At 40.5% G+C, this 20,755-nt stretch overlaps 1 pseudogene; it reads left to right on the forward strand.

Annotated features, from left to right (window-relative positions):
• Positions 1-1,869: 1,869 nt before the first annotated feature.
• The window catches only part of LOC149010935 (uncharacterized), a 40,057-nt pseudogene continuing 21,171 nt past the window's right edge, over positions 1,870-20,755 (forward strand).

The raw sequence follows: 20,755 nt of genomic DNA on the forward strand, positions 1-20,755 counted from the left end.
ATTTCATGATGTGCTCGATAAGTTTGTAATCGTTTTCATTGATGACATCTTTATTTACTCAAAGAATGAGGAAGAGCATGTGGAGCACCTGAACTTCACATTGCAAAGGTTGAGAGAAAAGAAACTCTATTCTAAGTTTAGCAAGTGTGACTTTTGTCTCTCAAGGGTAGTATTCCTCGGCCGTGTTGTTTCAGCTGAAGGTATTCGTGTGGATCCTGAGAAGGTGCAAATAGTTGCCGATTGGGAAAGACCGAAGACCGTGACTGAGATAAGAAGTTTCCTTGGATTGGCGGGATACTATAGGAGATTTATTGAAAAAACTTTTCTAGGTTGGCTGCTCCTATGACTAAGTTAACTAGAAAAGAAGAGAAGTTTGTGTGGACCGATACTTGCGAGAAGAATTTCGAAGAGCTGAAAGTTAGATTGACAAGCGCTCCAGTTTTGACTATACCTGATAGTTCCGATGGATTGACAGTCTACACTGATGCTTCCAAAATCGGTTTGGGTTGCGTGTTGATGCAACATGGTAAGGTAGTGGCTTATGCCTCTCGGAAATTGAAGGATTATGAGCGGAACTACCCCACTCATGACTTAGAGCTTGCTGCCGTTGTCTTTTCTTAGAATATTTGGAGACATTACCTGTACGGTGAGAAGATCACCATCTTTAGGGATCATAAGAGTTTGAAATACTTCTTCACCCAGAAGGAGCTGAACATGAGACAAAGAAGATGGTTGGAATTGGTTTCTGACTATGATTGTGACATCCAGTATCACCCAGGTAAAGCAAATGTAGTTGCGGATGCTCTTAGTAGGAAAAGCCAAAGAAAATAATTGGACTTGAATGTTTTGAGTCGGCCTTTGTTGTCCTCGATGGAAAGATTTGGTTTGGAAGTGGTCCCTAAGGGTTCGGATTGTATTTTTTATGCCATGACTGCAAGATCCTCCCTTAGAGATAAGATTGTTGCTTTGCAAAGTTCTGATCTAGAGTTGAAAGATAAGATTGAGAAGATTGCCTTAAATTCAGAAATGGACCCTGCTTTGAGTACATCTATGGATGGTACCTTATTGTTTAGAGGTAGACTCTGTGTGCCTGCTGTTGATGAAATCAAGAAGGAAATATTGAAAGAAGCACACCAGTCCATCTTTACAATACACCCTGGAAGTACCAAAATGTACAAGGACTTAAGGGAACATTTTTGGTGGAATGGTTTGAAAGCTGACGTTGAAGATTTTGTTGCCAAGTGTGAGACTTGTCAACGTATGAAAGCCGTTCGTCAACCTCCGTCTGGATTGCTTCAGCCCCTTCCTATTCCTAGTTGGAAGTGGGAAGATATCTCAATGGACTTCGTGACTAGCTTGCCTCGGACATGTAAGGGAAATGACACCGTGTGGGTGATCGTTGATAGGTTGACCAAATCAGCCTATTTTATTCCTATGAAGATCACTTACACATTCGATAAGCTAGCTAGGCTTTATGTGGACAATGTAGTTCGTCTACACGGAGTGCCTGTGAGTATTGTTTCTGATTGTGATCCTAGGTTCACCTCAAGGTTTTGGAATGGTTTGCAGAAAGCCTTGGGAACCCAATTAAATCTGAGTACAGCTCATCATCCACAGTCTGATGGGCAATCTGAGTGGACAATTCATATATTGGAAGACATGCTTAGATCTTGTGTGGTGGACATGGATGGAAATTGGGATGAACACTTAGCTTTAGTTGAGTTTGCTTATAACAACAGTTATCAAGCAACAATATGCATGGCTCCGTTTAAAGCTTTGTATGGTAACACTTGTAGGACGCCTTTGTATTGGACTGAGACAGGTGAAAGAAAAGTCTTGGGTCCAGAGATAATTGAAGCTTCAAGTGATATGGTTGACATGATTAGAGAAAGGATCAAGTCTGCCCAATCTAGACAGAAATCTTATGTCAACAAGAGAAGAACCGACTAAGAATTTCCAATTGGAGAGAAGGTTTTCCTCAAAGTGTCACCTATGAAAGGGGTGACAAGATTCAATGTGAAAGGAAAGCTTAGCCCTCGCTTCATTGGACCTTTTGAGATTTTGGAGAAGGTTGGACCTGTACCATACCGCTTGGACTTGCCCCCATCTCTTGCTGGAGTTCACAATGTGTTTCATGTTTCGATGCTCCAAAAGTACATAGAGAACCCGGAACACATACTACAGCAAGCACCCGAAGGACTTAGTGCCGATCTTTCCTACGATGAAGGACCAGCCGAGATCCTAGACAAAAAGGACAAGCAGTTGCGGAATCGCACCATCCCTTTGGTGAAGATTCGATGGAAGAACCATACCCCTGAAGAAGCTTCATGGGAGAAGGAAGAATACATGAAGGAGAAGTTTCCTCATCTTTTTGGAAGCACAGGTACGCTTTCAATTTCGAGTACGAAATTTCTTTTAAGGGGGGGGGGGAGTATGTAATATCCAACCCTAATCTAACCCTGACCCTAACCTGTATCCACTGTTGTTTTTAGGTCCAAAGACCCGAAGCGGTGGTAGAAGAGACTTATGGACCCTTTTGATTGATAATTATGAGTCGGAGACTGAGCCCATAGACATTGACGATGATACCCCTTACTTAAGTACATTGTCGGTGTTTAATGAAAGTCTGCACATCGAAGAAGAATGATTTAGGTGAAGTACCTAATGACCTCCCGTGCACAATCCGAAGGTATTCCCCGAAACTAGACTTCTTGATTGAATTGTAGAAGAAAACCCCACTCAATTTGACCTTGTATAGCCCTTCAAAACCCTGTGAAAAGTTGCTGAACTAAACCTGACTTTTCTGTTGATTTATATTTTTGTCGATCCTCTTTGGTTGATGCCATCTACCAAGGACCATTGACCAAAATTTCCCAGTCAGCCAAGTTGATGATTCTTTGGAATATTCCTATTCTATTTATACTAGCCTCGTGTTTTGAACCCTATTGCAATCATTTTCACTCCTGAGAACGTGGGGGGAGCTTCCCAAACCAACTCCTAGGCATTTGTGAATGATACTCCACCAAAACTCATTGTTAATCATTGTTTCTTGTCTCCATCTACAACTACAAGGTATGATTCATCATTCCACTCTCTATTCTATCTTTTTCTATTCTTTTCTATCCCTCTCTTGCTGTTGAGACCTTGGAGATGGTGCTGCAACCTTGCAACCATCACTCCAAGTGTCCACTCTTGCTTAACCTATGATCCTCTTTACTATCTATTGATACTATGCCCCCATTTCAAGCCTAGCATATACATTCTTTGATTTTCTTCTTAACATCATGCCATCTTGTACAAAACTGAGGTGTATAATATGCTATGTACATGTTTATCACTAGCATATGTTTCTAATCAAATTTCTATAAGTTCCCTTAGCTAATGCATGCCTTTTCAATGTCAATGCAATCAATTTCAATTCATGCTATGATGCTTGTCTCTTGAACTTAGTAGCTCAATTTGGGGCTTTCCATTTACACCATTGGATTATGTTAATTCCTTGAATGTAGTGTCCTCATACTGTTCTTAAGCATTCCTCCGAGTTCCGGATTGATCCAAACCCCGGAAAACCAATTTCGGATCAAAACCCCCAAAATCCACTTTTCTGTCTCGAAAATATTTTTGTCGATCCTCTTTGGTCGATGCCATTGACCAAAGACCATCGACCAAAGTTGTTGCTGATAGCAACCTTAGCCAGTTTTGACCTGTTTAATATCCGATCTTCCCGATATCTTCTCTAACTTATTATTGATGTTTGTTTAGGGTCTTAACATTTCTTTTGAACCATTTCTTGGTAATTCTCAATTCATCATCAACTCAACCTAAGGTAAGGATGGTTATCTCCATAAACATATAGGCCATAAACTTATGATTTGTGCTTATACTTAAAGAACATAGTCTCTTAATTGCTTTTAAATTATTATAGGACTGTTATACATGTTTTAGGACAATAGTATTACGATTCATATACTCTTGTCATAATAATTTATTATTCTTGTTACTTGTGTTCATGATGGACTATTTCAATATTATGATTTAACTTTTATCATGAAGATTGTATTGAATGCATGAGAAATGATGAACTTGAATATCTGATTGCTTAAGTATAACTTGGGATTGGGGAGTGTCCTATTAACGCTTCTGTCCATGGGCATCGGAGGGAATAGTATGGGATGTTCTCCGAAGGTGCCTATCGACACTTTTCTGGGTTATTGGATGACATACATAGGATGGTCTAGTTGTGTGGCTAGAATTTGTCCTTGTCGTGTCAGACCCGAATCGGAAGGGCATTGAGACCGAACGACCCGTGGTAGTGTATGGTTTGATGGGCTCTCAAGACCGGTAACCAACCCGGGAGGGGACATAAACCATGCTACGGATACCCGAAAGGGGCCATTTATTGGTAGGGTTGCAAATAGCTAGACTTGGGCTCATGGGCGCTCAAGACCAGTAACCAATCCGTAAGAGGACGTGAGAGCTTCCCGTTTACTATTTGTGGATGACCAATAGGGTTGATGAGTCCGTAATCTGGGATTACGCTGACTCTAGTGTGAAGGATACCGGAAAGGATCGCCAGGGGCGAGGAATGGACGTATCTGGAGATATGACTGAGTAGATGACTTGCATTGGGCTAGGCTTTACTGTGACATGCGCCATTACTTATACCAAACAGTGATGTGAGAGAGCGGTGACCGATTCCCCTACCACGGTTTGAGAGGACTTTTCCCAATTACCACGACATTCCCAAGATACGAAATGGGTTGAGGGAGAGTGACTGACAACCCAAAGAAATATGGTGCTATGACTTAAAGCATGTCTACCATAGAGACTAGCATTCATAGAGTTAGAATCATATTTGCATCATATGTTTCATATCACATTGCATTATGTTATGTTTTGTATATGTATGATTTTAAATTATGGAATAACTACCTTGCTAAGTTATTTGAACTCATTCCTTGTGCAACTATTGTTAGATTATCCTGCAGGTACCGAAGACTCTGATGGCACCTTCTTCGAGATGGACTTTGATCCCGCATACTACCCTCCGGGTGGTAGCTTCAGTGAAGATCAGAGTTTTGGTGTCGAAGAGGATTACTCTTCGTACCAGGGTTAGCCCCACGATAGTGCGGGAGCGGCAGAGCTGGGCTTTCTTCATCCACACCTATGAGGAGACGATCATTAGGATAGAAGAAACCCTAGTCTAGTGCCCCATTTCCCTAGTTTATTATGGAACAACTGGTTATGTAATTAACTTTCTTTGGATTATCTTTTGAAACATGGGATTGTAATTTACTTGATTATTACTACATTTCCGCTGTTTTGAGAGAGTGATTTCCACTTATTCTCTCATCCTTATGACACTTATACATTGATATTATCTATTTCCGCACTCTGACTAATTGAATCTTATCTTATTCATGATATCTATTATTAGTTGCTTTTACCTTGATTTTTATTGTTCATGATTGTGTTATCGCGTATGTGGGAGGCATGGTCCCTCGATTCTTGATCCTTGGATTGTGGATCACATTCCCGGGTATGCCAGATAGGGTACCGGCTGGGTGGATGTGACACCAGATGTCATATCCCCCCAGCTGGTACCGTAACTGGCATACCCAGGTGTGTGATCCACAGTCCCAAGGAACAAGTATCGAGGAAATCATCCTCCCACATAAGCAATAACATAATCATCAACATAAATAATCAATGTGCCAATATAAATGAGAGATCCAAATAAGGAAGGAAAAGATCATAAATCATCAGAGTGCGAAAAGATAATAGATAATGTCAAGTCAAGGAGTAAGTGAGGCGGAAACTCACTCTACCAAAAGAACGGAAAAGTAGCTCAAAATGGAAAGAAAAGAGATTACAACTAATCCCAAAAAGAAGTAACTGAAGTAACTAAATTGTTTTCAACTTTGTAAAGAACATCCTTGTAAGTGTAAACTTCTAAGATAAGGCAAGGATGCTTCCACTCCACAGATGGACTAATCATGGTACGAAGCATGATCACTCAAGGGATCTTCACAGTAATCATCATAACAGCTATCACCTTGCGGGAAATATGCCTCTTCACCCTGCGCTTCCTCGTACATACCGTCATAGTATTCCAAACATGTAGAGAAGTCTAACAAGAGATATGGTACAAAAGGAGTGAGTTTCGAAAGATGCAGGTTAAATCCACAATAACATAAATGGCATGAATATAAAGCAAAGCATAATGCAATATGACACGAGACAGACAATGTAAGCATGAATCTAACTCTAAGGATGCTAGTCTCTATTGGCAGACATGCTTTAAGTCATAGCACCATACTTCTTTAGGAAGGTCTCATCTTACAACGCCAGTTGGTAGTGGGTCCTCCGTCCCTCGGGACAATCCATGGCTGGGGGTATAGGTCACCGCTCTCTCACATCATCATTGGTCTAAGTACTGGCGCATGTTAAGGTTAAGCCTAGCCAAATGCAAGTCTTCTACTTAGTTATATCAAGTCAGATCTAGATACGTCCATTCCTCCCCTCTCGGGATCCTTTTCGCTATCCTTCACACTAGAGTCCTCATAGTCCCAGACTACGGACTCATCAAACCTATTTGTCACATCCACTCAGCCAGTACCCTACCTGGCATACCCGGGTATGTGATCCACAGTCCAAGGATCAAGCATCAAGGGACCATGCCTTCCATATACGCGATAATACAATCATGAACAATGATAATCAAGGTAAAAGCAATAAATAATAGATATCATGAATAAAATATGAATAGATAATCAGAGTGCGGAAATAAATGATACCAAGCGTATAAGTATGATCATAAGAAAGAGAATGAGCGGAAGTCACTCTCTCAGTGGTAGCGGAAAAGTAGTAAGAAATCAAGTTAAGTTACAATCCAACATCTAAAGAGTAACTCAGTGAAAGTTAATTACATATCCCAGTGTTTAACAAAATCCAGGGGGTGGGGTACTAAGCAAGGGTTTCCTCTATCTTAATCAGTACATCCTCGTAAGTATGGCGAAGAAAGCCCAACATGGCCGCTCCCTCACCACTGTGGGGCTAACCCTGGTACGCAGTGTAATCTTCCTCGGCACCATAACCCTGATCTTCATGGTAGCTACCACCCGGAGGGTAGTATGTGGAATCATAGTCCATCTCATAGGTCGTGCCATCGGAGTCTTCAACACTTGCGGGATAATCTAACAAACATTTGCGCAAAAGGAATGAGTTCAACAGAACTCAGCAAGGCAGTTATTCCATAATTCATAACCGTATAAGTACAAATCATAACATGATGCAATATGATATGAAACACATGATGCAAGTATGATTCTAACTCTATGAATGCCGGTCTCTATAGTAGACATGCTTTAAGTCATAGCACCATACTTCTTTAGGTAAGTCTCAGTCACACAATACCGGGGGGAATTGGGTCCTGCATCCCTCTCGAACAGTCCATGGCTGGGGTTTCGGTCATGGCTCTCTCACATCACCATTTGGTCTAAGTATTGGTGCATGTCAAGGTAAAGCCTAGCCCAATGCAAGTCCTTTACTCAGTCGTATCAAGTCAGATCCGGATACTTCCATTCCTCCCATCCCGGGATCCTTTCCGGTATCCTTCACACTAGAGTCACAGATATTACCCACCGGACTCACCAACCCTATTGGTCATCCACAAATAGTAGACGGGAAGCTCTCACGTCCTCTCATGGATATGACTCATTGATCTTCGAGTGCCAGTGAGCCCAAGTCTAGCTATTTGCAACCCTACCAATAAATGGCCCTTTTCGGGTATCTGTAGCATGGTTTATGTCCTCTCACAGATTGGTTACCGGTCTTGAGCGTCCATCAAAGCATACACTACCGCGGGTCACTCGGTCTCAATGCCTTTCCGATTCGGGTCTGACACGACAAGGATATCCTAGCCACACAACTAGCAATCCTATGTATGTCATCCAATAACCCGGGAAAGTGTCGATGGGCACCTTCGGAGAACATCCCATACTATTCCCTCCAATACCCAAGGACAGAAGCGTCAATAGGACACTCCCCAATCCCAAGTTATACCTAAACAATTACATGCTCAATTCCATCATATCACATACCTTTGATACATCATCATGATAGAAGTTAAATCATAACATCGAAATGATTCATCATATATATAAGTAACAAAATAACTGATCATTAAAACAAGAATATATGAAAACACAATACTACTGTTCTAAAGCATGTATAATAGTCCTATGACATTCAAAAGTAATAAAGAGACTATGTTCACTAAGTTATGAATATCAAGGCATAAGCACATAGCCTATGTATTTATGGCGATAACCATCCTTACCTTAAATTGAGTTGATGATGATCCAAGGGTCACAAAAGAATGATCCAAAAATAGTGTTAAGACCCTAAACAAACATAAATGAAAGATTAGAGAAGAAATCGGGAAAATCAGAGGTCGAACGGGTCAAAATGGGGTGAAGTTGCAGTCAACAACATGTTTGGTCGATGCTCCTTGGTCGATGGCATCGACCAAGACAGTCTCGGGGCTGCATAGAGGATTTTGGGATTTTGGTCCAAAATCGGTCTTCTGGGGCTCGGATCGATCCGAAACTTGGAGGGATGCTCAATAATGGTATAAGAACACTACTAATCAAGGAATTAGAATAATCTAAAGGTCTAAATAGAAAGACCCAAATTGGACTACTAAGTTCTATACACAAGAATCATAGCATGGATTGAAATCAAATGCATTTGCATTGGAAATGCATGAATTAGCTAGGGGAACTTATAGGAATTTGGTTAGAATCATATGCTAGTAATAAACATAGACATAGCACACTATATACCTCAGTTTAGGATAAGAATGTATGAAGTTAAGAAGAGAATCAAAGGAATGCATATGCAAGGCTTGAGATGAGAGCATAGCATCAATGGACATGGGAGAGGATCATAGGTTAAGCAAGAGTGAACACTTGGAGTGATAGTTGCAAGGTTTCAACAGCAAGAAAAGGAATAGAAAAGAATAGAATAGAGAGTGAGAGTGATGAATCATACCTTGTAGTTGGTGATGGAGACAAAGAACAATGATTGACAATGATTTGGGTGGAATCTTCTTCACCAATGTCAAGGAGGAGCTTTGGGGAACCTTCTCCACGTTCTCAGGTGTGGTAATGATTAGAATAGGGCTCAAAACACGAGGCTAGCATAAATAGGGTAGGGAATATTCCAAAGGAATCATTAACTCTAGTCTTGGAAGCTTTGGTCGATGCTCTTGGTCAATGGCATAGAAAGGAGGATCGACCAAAGACAGTTCAGCAGAAAAATCAGAAATAGTTTAGCAACTTCGGACAGGGATTCGGAGGGCTATACAGGGTCAAATTGAGTGGGGTTTTCTTCTACAAGTCAATCAAGAAGTCTAGTTTCGGGAAATACCTTCGGATTAAGCACATGAGTTCAATAGGTACCTCAAATAATTCACCCCTCTTCGCTGCGCAGTTTCTTAACAGCCACTGACAATGCTTCCAAGTATGGAGCACTATCCTCAAAATCCATGGGTTTCGGGTCCAACACCATGTCTTCCATAAAGAGGGCCCACAAGGACTTCTTCCTTCACCTTGGGACATTGGATGTACCCTAAGGAAAAGGTCAAACATGACCTCCTAAGGCTTTCAAAGATAGCAACATTGAGATCAAGGTCCAACTTCAAGGTCTAACATTAAACAAGCCTTTCTTTATCCCAAAACATATAGGGTGTCTTGGCTATGTTTGGGCTGGATTTCACACTATTGGTCATCCACAAATGGTAAACGAGAAGCTCTCACATCCTCTCACGGGTTGGTTACTGGTCTTGAGCGCCCGTGAGCCCAAGTCTAGCCATTTGCAACCCTACCAATAAATGGCCCCCACAATGTGATTCCTGTCCTCTCACGGGTTGGTTACCGGTCTTGAGTGCTCATGAATCCCCATCGCTACCACGGGTCGTTTGGTCTCAATACCCTTCCGATTAGGGTCTGATACAACGGGGACATCCTAGCCAAACATTGCTAGACAACCCTAGGTATGACAACCAACAATTCAGGAAGGTGTCAATGGGCACCCCCGAAAACATCCCATAATATTTCCGTTGATGTCCAAGGACAGAAGTGTCAAAAGGACACCTCTCCATCCCGAACCATACCTAATTAGTTACAATCACCAGTCAATCATATCATACACAATTCTAGTAATTCCTCATATAGAAAGTATACAATAACATGATCCATCTCATATACAATTGACAAAAAAAGACATTCATAAACTAAAGAATGCAAGTAAGTAATGCTACTGTAATTGAAGTGTATCAGTAGTGTATCCATAAAAGAATCTATTTATGGTAACAAATCCGAATGATTCTAATATAGAAACTAAGACACAATCTATGTAATTATAGAAGTAACCATCCTTACCTTATATACTTTGAAGAGAATTCCAAGGATCAAGGAGAATCTTTCTAAACTTGGCAAGAAGATCCTAAACAAGTATACATACCTTATTAGGAAAGAAGTCTAAAAGGCAGAAGATCAAACAAATCAGAACGGACCAAGAACAGAGCTACTGTCTTCATTGGTCGATTGATTGGTCTCTTGACCCAGTTGACCAATCAGTCAACCAACTGAGTTAGTAACAGACAAAAAGAGGTTTCTGATCCAAAAACAAAATTTTGTGATCCGAAACACCACCATACAAAAAGGGAATTACAATGACAGTGTACTAGTACTAAAGAACAAGTCTAACACTATCATTGATCAAAACCTAAAGATACAAATAAGGAAACAAAACTTACCATAAAAGTAACAGTCAGGGTTTTTGAAGAAAGCATGGTATGATCATGAAGGGAAAACCAGAGATTGATAGATTACTAATCTAGTAAAGAAAACATAGAGATTGTACACTAATCTAGTCAAGAAAACAGATCTAAGAATATAAGAATTCGAATCAGAAGATGAATCAAAGAAGAAGATCAAAGAGAAGATCATGGTTCCTTCAAAAGCTTGCAGTGATCATGATTAAGATCATTATATTAGCCATTAATCCTTAGGAAACCATGAGAGATGAGTGGAGAGATGGTTGCAACAGAGGATGGAGCATCTACTCTACTGTCTCAGTCCAAAAAGAAAAGAAAAACAGAGATGGGGAAGAAGAAGAGAGTGTAGACATACCTTTTGATGCAAGAAGAAGAGAAATGTAAGAGTTCTTCCAAGAATCCAACCTAGGGTGCAAAGAAATTGATTGGGATGGAGCTCGACTCAATTCCAGAGGTTTAGGAGGTAGAGGAGATGAAATAACCTCAAGGATGGACTTAAATAGAGCAACCAAGACCTAAACAGTCAAAACAGATCTCATTGGTTGATTGGTTGGTCGATTGGCCCAATTGACCAAGCGTGATAGCATGGTCAAAGTTGGGATTTGGAGGATCAAATGAACACCAAACCTAAAGAGCTTCAACACACACCTCAAATGACTTACCTAGGGTGTAGAAATGCCTTCGAACCAAGTCAAATAATACTCCAAGTCTTTCAACTAATCTCATCTTCAATCAGGTGTAGTTTCCTTTTTAGTTCTGAGCAAGTTTCCATAATTGGAATACCAACATCAACATCCATGGGTTCAAGGTTAAACTTCATATCTTCCATTGAGATAGCCCACAGTTGACTTCTTCCTTTACTCTGGGTCATTGGACCTACAAACAACAAGGTTTCCGGGTCAAGGTCAGGGTTAGGATAAGGCTGGATTTCACACCAGATGCATGACAAGGGCAAGGGTGCTACCACCCAACAACGCCTTTAAAGTAGAAGATGGAAAACCTTTTTTCTTTTTGTTGCAACTGATGTTTGCTTAATTGGATTGTGAATGTATATATTTCTTTTGATATTGTATGTACTTAACTAGATACTGTTGAAAACTCAAATGTAAACATAATAGGACTTTGGAATATATACATATGTTTATGAGTCAAATTGTCAAACAGGTTATCTATTTTTGTCCTTGGAAATGTTTAGTTTAGCATTGTTTTTAGTGGCAATAAACATGTTGATACTGAGAAGAATTGTCACATGCCCTGGTTGGATGTCTGTAATGTGGGCCCCACCAAGCCTGTGAAAACTGTGCTTGTGACATCGAGTCTAGTGCAAATGAGTTGGGAAGGACCATTGAAGGCTTCATGATGAATCATGTCTTCATCCATGATCCAATACTCATTCAAAGTTTAGCTGGTCAAAACCCAATTCTTAGCCCTCTTGACCTTGATAGATCTATGAAAGAAACTTGAGTTACCATCTCCTTCTTTGAGCCATTTAGCATGAGCTTTCTTTCTCGCCTTGGACTCTCTAGCTCAGAGAAGACCTCGAAGGGTGCTCATCTTCCATCACTTCTCAGGTAACCAAATCATCATTAGAGGAGTCTATCTACACAAGGTCTTGAGTAATGTAAAGCACCACTTCACCAGTTGGATTCCAAGGTCGGGGTTACTAAAAATAGATTTGCACCACTGCTTGAGTTCCTTTTTAAGTAAATGCGGGTGAGCCATTATATAAAAAAGAAGAGATCTCCTCACTAGTTAGGATCAAACACTATGCACTAAAGGAAAAGGAAAAAAAAAAAAAGAAAGAAAGAAAGAAGAAAGAATGTTAGCCCAATGTGAAAAGAAATGGAATTGTTTACCTCTGACAATAGTTTGGGATCAAGGGAGACTACCATTGAACAGTGATCAGACACGCCTCTGTTTTGGAACATAGCATGAGATGAATTGAAAGTATCAAGCCATCCTTCATTGACGAGGACGCGACCAATTTTAGACGTAATGTGCCCATCATTTGTTCCAAAATTGTTTCAAGTTAGATGATTTCCCATTCATGAGAGCTTGAGAAACCCACAGTCCATGATGCAATCACGCATTGGCTTGTATTTCCTTCTAATATGAAACCCACCTCCTTGCTTCTCACTTGGGTGCTTAAAAGCGTTAAAGTCACCTAGAAGGGCCCACAGGAGAAGAGAATGAAAATGAAGGGCATGATTGCTCCATAGAATCTCCACTTTATTGTGAAAGTTCACACCATAGATAAAAGTCACCAAGATACTATCTAAAGTTCTGCAGACAAAGACATTTCAATACTCATGGGGGGCGGGGGGGGGGGGGGGAGTACATTACCTGGCTATCAACTACATCTGGATTCCAAGTAATCTAGATTCTCCCTGTGTCACAACAGTCACAGTTTCCCATACACCTCCACTTATTTGTGAACTAGTGCGAAGCAACAATGATATTATGCCTCTTAACATGAGTCTCCATTAAACCAAAGAAAGAGAGTTTATTAGAAGAAACCCAATCTAACACAACCCTCCTTTTTTTCTCCCCCGAATCGTTAAGTCCACGAGCATTATAAGCTGTGAACTTGATTATTTAGAAGGAGGCGATGAAGTGTGGTGCAATATGGAATGAAGAGGAACAATTGTGAAATCCAGCCCAAACCCTAGCTTAGACACCCTATTTGTTTTTGATGAAGTAGAGCCTATTTGATGTTTGACCTTGAAGTGGGACTCAAAGTTCAGTTTGGATATGTTTAGAAGGTCTTAGGAAGTCAGGTCAGGCCTCTCCCTTAGTGTTGATCCGAAGATCCAAAGAGAAGGAAGGAGACTTTGTGGGCCATATCAATAGAAGACATGGTGTTTGACCCAAAACCCATGGAGATTGATGATGGAGTTCCCTTTTTGGAAACTTGTCTAAATTGGAGATGAACTGCACCTTGATGTTTAAGATCTTGGTTGATGGGCTTAAAGCCTAGTTGGACATGGTTTGAAGGCATTTCTCTATGCTAGGAAAGCCATATGTTGAGTTGGGAACAACCCATTTGATTTGGAAGAGGTTGGGCCTTGATATCCCCAATTTGGCCTTGTTGACATGCTTGGTCAATTGGGTGGTAGACTAGGTAGACTAGGCCAATCGACCAGCCAATTGACCAACAGGGACAGAATCCGGGAAAATCTCCTATTTAGGGTTTTTAGTGCTCTATTTAAGTAGACTTCGTGTTCCTTAGCCCCTTTTGTTTCTAAAACCTATTGTGAATGTGGGAAGCCTCTCTCAAAGCCTCTCCTTGGTGATTTTGAAGAACTCTTGCAAGATCTAAAGTTCCTCCTCTCTTGTTCATCTTCAAGGTTAGTATTCTACCTCTATCTTCTCTAATCTCTTCTCCCTACTATTTCAGTTTATTGTTTTGATTGTGAGGAAGGTATTACACTACTGTAATTACCTATTCTTTGATATCCTTGACTTAGAGTGAATCCCCAATCACTCTTATGCATTCCTTGAAGCCATGTTTTTTATTTGGATTTTTATAACATGATCTACTCTTACTGCAATTTTCTATTCGAATCACTATTAGGCATGTTTCTTATTCGTTTCTATTGCTGATCTACTATATTCTATTCCTTTTGAATGAATCTCCATTCATTCCATTGATGCTACGGTCTCCATATTTGATTTTCTAAAAGAGATCATTAATATCTTCATGAATGCATGTTCAATCTTAATTCTCTAGCATGTTAGATCCATTCTCTTGTTAGTATTTATCTATGATCTATTTCTAATGATCTTCTTGAGTGAATCCTTAATCCTCCTTTGCATCCATGGTTGTTTTCATTGAAAACCATGTTTTTGACCAAATTAGAAAGTCATGTTTCCAAATTAGTAAGTCACGATTTTTTTTACCACGGATGGTGTCTAATCCATGCTAGGTAGTCTTAGTATGTTTATGTGGAGTTCCCCTTTGAATTTCGGAGCAATCGGACTTCAAACGAAGAAGTTATGACCGACTTAGTGTTTGCTGTCGAACACTGTTCATCTGGTCGATTGGGTGGTCGATTGGGCCAGTAGACCAACCAATCGACCAAGCCTGACAGTAACTCCAATTTTTCTCTGTTTCGACTCCTATCTCTTGAATTTACTTCTTATGACCTATACATGTTTTGTTAAGCTTTTTTAGGTGATTTTGGATCTATTCTCTAATCTCTTATTTGAAGACTATAAGTTTGGATTTCGAGGTGAGTATTCCAACTCACAATATGCCTAATTGCATGCCTTTATGTATTATGACATGAATGCATGATTCAACTACTGTTGTTTGGTTTCCTTTACATCATGATACTTCTGCAACTACAGTAGAATGTTCATATTGTGCTTTACATATTAGAATTGATTATTGATTTATGCGAATGTGATTTGGACTATGATTTGAATGTGAATATGATATGTATGGAATCATGATGTGATGTGAATGCCTAGGTTGTAGTTGTGGAATGGGGAATGCCCTTTTGGCATCTCTGTCTTTGGACACTAGTGGAGGTGGTATGAGACACTCTCCTATGGTGCCCCTTGACTCTTTCCCTAACTACTGGTTGACATACCTAGGATTGGTCTAATAGTGTTCGGCTAGGAATCCCCTGTTATATCAGACCCGATTCGGAAGGGTATTGAGACCGAATGACCCGTGGCAACAATGGGGATTTGTGGGCGCTCAAGACCGGTAACCAACCCGTGAGAGGACATGAATCACATTGTGGGGGCCATTTATTGGTAGGGTTGCAAATAGTAGACTTGGGCTCATGGGTGCTTAAGATCGGTAGCCAACCCGTGAGAGGACATGAGAGCTTCCCGTCTATTATTTGTGGATGACTAATAGGGTTGATGAGTCCGTAGTCCGGGACTATGTTGACTCTAGTGAGAAGGATACTGGAAAGGATCGCCTAGGGTGAGGAATGGACGTATCTGGACCTAAGTTCATATAACTAAGTAGAAGACTTGCATTTGGCTAGGCTTTACCTTGAAATGCGCCATTACTTAGACCAATAGTGATGTGAGAGAGCGGTGACCTAAACCCCAGCCATGGAATGTCCCAAGGGATGCAAGACCCAACTACCATCGGCAAAGCCCAAGATATCTTAAATGGTTGAGGGAGAGTGATTGACCTACCCAAAGAAGTATGGTGCTATGACTTAAAGCATATCTGCTAATAGAGACTAGCATACATACATAGAGTTATAAGCATACTTGCATTTATTGTTTCATACCATTGCATATATGTTCGTTTGTGATTGCATGTGAAGATGCTTATTATGTTTGGATTACTTGCTAAGTTCTTTTGAGCTTACCCTTCGGGGGACTTGTTCTTAGATGACATTGCAGGTCCAGAAGTGAACCCGTGCCACAGTACAGAGGACCCTTCCATATATGGTACAGCTCCGGAAGTCTCTAGAAAAGGTTATGACCAGTGGGGTAGCCAACACTCAGGTTTGGACTGCATTGATGGCTCCTATTAACGGCAGCCGGCATCGTCTTGTTCGTCAATGGGATCGTGACCTTGATGCTGATTTGAAACTGCAAGAGCATGATCCTAAAGTGAAGAAGTTGAAGACTGAAGAAGAAGAAGAGTCGACTAAAGAAGTGGATTAGTCTCTCTTGTTCTTCTAGACTTTTCCTTTTTCTTGTATTAGTTTAGAGCTTTGCTTTAGATTTCGATCTACCTTCCGCATATGTTTGTGGGGTATATTTCCACTATACTCTATAGTTGTCTTTGATCGGTATCTTGTTATTCCGCACTCTAATATTCTTTAGTGAACCTTCTGAGATCCCTTCTTGATTTTGTTTAGTAAAATACTTGAATACTATGATTTGTTCTTGCTTTTGATTATGTTATTGTGCTAAATGGATATGATCGTTCCTAAACTTGATCTTTAGGGCTGTGGATCACACCTCCGGGTATTCTATATAGGGTACCGGCTGGAGGGATGTGACAACAATGCTCCCTCTCATGGTATTTCTACATGGGAGGATCACTTGATTCACATTCTCTGGTTTGAAAACCATCATCTTACAAGACAGAGAACCTACTGGAAGTCAAACCAACCTGGTTCTGTGAGATGGTTTGACTTCCTAAGGAGAGAATCACTTCAATTCATCACATGGTTTCCAACTTCCAACCTAGTGGGTAAGATCCCATGTGAACCTAGCAAGGATAGAATGAGGCAAAAATTACAAGGTGGGTTGTTGGTGGGCAAAATTTTTGAAGTTGACATAGGATCATGCTCATTATCTGTCACTGGTAATTCAAAAAGGGAAATTGATTACTAAGCTAGGCGAGGATGAGTTGGCATGTGCTTTAAGAATGGAAATTGTTGACTTAAATGAGGGTCGCACCTGTCCTATTGCGAAGTCCCCTAGAATCCTAACTTGAAACCCTATCTTGCATGCCTAAGATCTCGGAGTGTCGGTAAAAGGTAGCTATGGGCCATCTGAGTTGAGGCCATGGATTTGGGAGTTGAATCCATGGCCACAGATAACGAAGAAGAGATGACGTGATCACTTTAAATGACTTTGGAATGAGAGATAAAGCCAAATTGTATGGTTTTGGAAGGTGGATTTGGAAAGCACAAAAATCGAGGTTGGAAGACCCAAATGCCTAGGTAAGTGAACCATTGAGTCAATTAAGTTTAGGAGAGTCTCTCGGTCGAAGCCCCTCGAAAACTCCCTTCGAATGACCAAGTTAGAGGGGCAGTCTCCTGGAGCCAATTGGTCCAGTTGATTGATCACCCTTACCCAGAAAAGGGCATTTTTGGGATTTTCAATTTGGAATCTCTGTTTGTTCTTTTGCCTTACAAACAAATTGTTTATCATTGTTAGTAGTAAAGAGCTGAAGTGGAGTGGAGAGCATTGTTTTTTGTGAAATTCTCGAGGATTTGGGCATGCCAAAGAGCGAATCAAGTGCTTGAAGGCGTAGCAAGGTATGACAACCTTCCCTTTTCAAACAAACCTTTTGAGGTATTTATGATGGAATGATGGCATTAATGGTGGTGATTCTAGTCGATGTTAGAAATTGATTGTTGTATGCTGTTATCTTCATGGTTCCCAGCCCCATAGAGTGGTAGGTAGTGCCAATTTCTCCATTTGGTCATTATCTTCTATCTCAGAGTTGCTCACAAGAAGCCTCTCTTTTAACATTTGAGGATGATTGCAAAGGGGTTTAATTGGGAGTTGTTGGGTGTGTTTTGGGATGAAATTGGTGCTCTAAGGAAGCCCTAAAACCCTCAAAAGATTGGACAGTGAGTTGAGCAAGATTGAGCTTGGGAGTCACCTAAGCCATTTTGCAGCCCAGAGGCAGTTGATTGTCCTTGGTAGGCCAACCGATTGGCCCTTCTCGGGTCCGATCGGTGCTGATGCTTGGTGCTTGTCCGAATTGATTTCAAATTGTAATTCAAATGTTCTACTTGTAATTGATACGTCTTAGGTGATTATTTGGCTTTCCAATTGTATACATTTTGGTCTCTTGAGGAGTGCTAATGTTGTGACAGGTGAGGGATGCAATCTTGTATAATCATGTGCATAATTCATGTTCTATCTCATGTTATCATGCTTGTTTGTGTGTTTATGTGACTCATGTTGTAGGGGATGCATGTATGGGTAGTAACATGAATTACATTGTATTTGTTATTTTGTTATTTCATGTTCAATAGGATCATGATCATGATATAATGGGAAATGGGTGGATAATGAATACATTTATATCTTACTTGGAGTTGTGGGTTTGCCCATTGCTCTTGGTACCTTGCACTTCATATAGATTTTATGTGAATATGCTCGAAGGGTCTAGATGCATAATTAGAAATCCATTATCATGCCATCACACTTTTGGCAGGGGCATTTAAGCCGAGTGACCTCTAACAATAGTGCTAGGTTGTAGGCACCTAATAGCCTATTGGAGTAGGTGAGGGGGCATAAACAAACCACTTGTCATTCATAGTAGGGTTGCATATTACAAGAGATTCATGGTGACCAAATAGCATATTAGAGTAGGTGAGGGTCCATGAGGTAGCCTGCCTATTATATGTGGGTGACCATAAGGTTAAGCGAGGCGTAGTCCGAGTTGGTTGGTGCCAAAGGAAGGATATTTGAACCTAGCATGACATGATTAAGTAGATGACCTCTTGCATTGGGCTAGGATGTTTCTTGACACACACCAGGTCTCATGCCAATTGTTACACCCCACCCGAAAATCTGCGGGTGTGATCTACAGCCACAAGATCAATTGCACTATTAGTAATAAATAGAGTACACAATCCTACAACCAAGAGTAAGAAATAAATAGTTGATCAATTAATAATAATAAAAAGGTTCCAAAATCTAAAATGAATACTAAGGAGTAATTGAGTAAGAGTATGTGAGCAAAAACAAGGAAAATAGTCTCATTATTGTCTACAACTATCTTTAAGCATCTTGTGAATTTTCCCTTCAAGTTGTTTTATAAAATGTGTCATTAGCCCCTCTTTCATCCCTTTATCCCACCAACAAATGACCAAAGCTGTATCCTTATTGATGGGTGCCATAAGAGCACTCTAGATATTCACACGTAGCTTCGTGCTCTTGGTAACTAGTCCCACTGGCATCTCCAGTAAATCTTCAATGGGGTTCTCCCATGGATATGGGGCTTCTTCTATACCTGTATAACCATATGACAAAAATAAGGAAATCCACAAAGAATGAGCTCTATAGAACTCAATAAGGCAACAATCCACATATACACCATGATCGCATGAATATCAAAATATGAATAGTGCAATGATATGCTAAGTATGCAGCTAATGATCTAACAATGCTAGTCTCTGTCAAGACATGCATTAGGATATACACAGTCCTCCTATGGGTAGGTCTCGTCACTTTGATCCCTCATGGTATAGCAACCTCTATGGGGATCTTGGGTAAGGGGTATGGTCCACATCATCACCTTGTTTGGGGTACAAGTCCACACTCTCTCACTACAACCATTGGTATGAGTACTGGCGCATGTTGGAGATTCTAAACCTTGCATTCTAAACCCAAAGCATGGCCATGAGTAACACACAACATATGGTCTAGATACCTTTCCTCATGCCTAATGCCCTTTCAGTCCAATACACTTCTCCACCTAGGAATGCTAATCCTCACGGACTGGCTACTTCTGTTAGAATAACATTCCGAAACCCTATGTTCATCCACATATGCTAGGGTAGATGCCTCTTATGTCTCCTCATGACACCTAAGAGCCTAACCATCAACATATGCATCCCTAAAAATTCATGATAACAGTGGGCATGTATCTCCTAACGGACTTGTTACCTCTTTTGGACGCTCACAGGACCCAACCACTATCATCACGGGTCACTTGGCTTCAATCCCCTTGCCGAAAGGGTAGTAGCATGTAATAGGTAACCTAACCATTCATCTAGACTTCCTAAACATGCATATACAACAACTAAGAAATGTAATAGAAGCACCAAAGATGATGGTCCAATCCACAGTTCTTGATGCTCAATGCTAGGGATACCAATCCAGGCATTCCCCAAATCAAAGTCATGCAACCATCATACCACATCATATATGAAAGTAAAGAACAATGATTATCATTCATAATTCATATAAGATGAATGAATATGCAGAAGCAGTAAATACAACACACCAAAGTATTATAGACATGTTTTGAATATTAAAGAAGGCAACACATCAATCAATCCACCATAATATGTAATTGTTTGCTTACTTGACTTAACGAATGAATAGTGATAAACAACCCAATTCCTCACAACACAACACACTAGTAGATCCTAGTAAGCCCTATATTCAAGTTCATATAGTTACAATTAGGCTTAGGCCGCTAGGGCTGGTTGCTTGAGCCGATTGGTTCATGCGACTGCC

This window comes from Hakea prostrata, chromosome 7 (genome assembly GCF_041222555.1).
Source record: "Hakea prostrata isolate BN-2017 chromosome 7, UWA_Hpros_2, whole genome shotgun sequence".
NCBI classification, from domain to species: domain Eukaryota; kingdom Viridiplantae; phylum Streptophyta; class Magnoliopsida; order Proteales; family Proteaceae; genus Hakea; species Hakea prostrata.